Below are 2075 nucleotides of genomic sequence, written 5' to 3'. Positions count from 1 at the left end.
ATCGTCCACCATTATTTTTTTTGATCCAGGTTTTATGAGCCCCGAGTCTAACAAAAATAAGTGACAGGCATTAACCTTCTAACAGCAGTTGATGTCCGAAGGGGCCATCATATGGTTCTCTGCAGAAAATAACTGTGCACTGAGCACACGGTCAGCATTCTTGATTCAAAGGACCTCAGCAGACAAGTGGGTATTTTCTTAAAGGTAGTTTGGGGAGAAGCACATGTGATCTTCCAACCAGATGGACGGATGTCCTGTGCAAACACACCTCAAAAGACATGAGTTCTAATGAAAACACACACTCTTAGCAATTGGTACAAGCGTGAGAATTTCTAGATTTTCATTTTCTCAAACTGAAATCATCAGGGGGAAAAAATTACTGTTGTTTCAAAGGGCAGTTAATACAAATATCAAACTAAGTGTGGAATTCTCCAAAGAAAAAACTATAGAGATTTCTAAATGGCTTACCTCAATCACTTTATTAGATTATCCTTAGATTTCTAATTTATTAGACTTACCTGTTAGATTGACATCAAATGTAACTTTGTATCATTTCACTATAAAAATCTTCTATAGGACATTCCTGTCATATTAAGGGTGAATATAAAAATCATTTAATACAGTTATAACTTTAATATATGAATATCCTAGTATTTAAACATCTCTGGAGATCTTCCTTTTAGTCTTGGTCATGTTCTTCCAGGAAAATGACAAGTTCCCCTGGAGAAAGAAGGCTTAGGGGAAATTTTGAGTTTTACCACATACCAATTCATTAATTCTAGGGTATTTCTTCAAGCACACCCTTTTCTCCATTAAAAAGTTCTTCACCTAGGGGAGCCTGGGTGGCTTAGTCAGTTAAGCATCCGACTTCAGCTCAGGTCATGACCTCATGGTTCATGGGTTCAAGCCCTGCATCGGGCTCTGTGCTGATAGCTCAGAGCCTGGAGCCTGCTTCAGATTCTGTGTCTCCCTCTTTCTCTGCCCCTCCCCTGCTTGTGCTCTCTCAAAAACAAACGTAAAAAAAAATTAAAAATCTTAATATGTTCCGCATCTATGAATTGCCTGGAGTCTGGACACTGGGTGAAACGTTATGATTCCCCACTATATTGAATGTTGCTTTTGCCAAACAGATCTAGAAAATGTCTTGCTTTCTATATCAAGCAGCATCTATCAGGCTACTGCATTTTGTGAGGTCCAATGATCAATTAGCCATTGTTAGAGACTGAATTCCTACACGTTGTTACTTCATCCAGGGGTACAGTTTCCTCAGCCCTGTAGACTCCACTCTCCCAGGACCCCTTTACTCACACTGAGATCAAGAACTGAGTATGGCTGTCATCTTAAAAAAAAAAACAAAAACAAAAAAAAACACCTTAGGAAAATCTTAAAAGCAAAATCTGAAAAGATGAAACTGTCTTCAGTTAACAAAACTATGTCCCAGAACAAAATTCCAGAATATTTACTAAAATATCTATAACTTGGTGTACCTGGGTGGCTCAGTCAGTTAAGCACCCAACTTCAGCTCAGGTCATGATCTTGTGGTTCATGAGTTCAAGCCCCATGTCAGGCTCTACACTGATGGCTCAGAGCCTGGAGCCTCCTTCAGGTTCTGTGTCTCCCTAAGTTGTGCTGTCTCAGTCTCAAAAATAAACATTAAAAAACAACTTTAATATTCATAACACTAACAAAAAACACTTGTCAAACTAGAAATCTATACAAGCAAAAATATCTTTCAAAAAACAATGAAAACTTTTTTGTTTTGGACATACAAAAATCTGAAAGATTCATCACAAGCAGGTCTGTAGTATAAGAAATTTCAGTTCAAAGTGAGATTATGCCAGATAGAACTATGGATCTAATCAAAGCAACCGAGAACTACAATGATAATATGTGGGTCAGTGTGCCAGATTTTTTTTATCATTTAATCTCTTTAGTAGATAACTGAATATGTAAACAAAAGTTAAAATGCTGTGGTTTATAACATATGTAAAATTATAATGCATGACAACATGGCACAGAGGGAATACAATTATTCCAACTTTTTTTTTTTAAGTTTTTATCTATTTTTGAGAGAG

This window comes from Panthera onca, chromosome X (assembly GCF_046562875.1).
Source record: "Panthera onca isolate mPanOnc1 chromosome X, mPanOnc1 haplotype 2, whole genome shotgun sequence".
NCBI classification, from domain to species: Eukaryota; Metazoa; Chordata; class Mammalia; order Carnivora; family Felidae; genus Panthera; species Panthera onca.
This window is presented reverse-complemented; position numbering follows the sequence as displayed.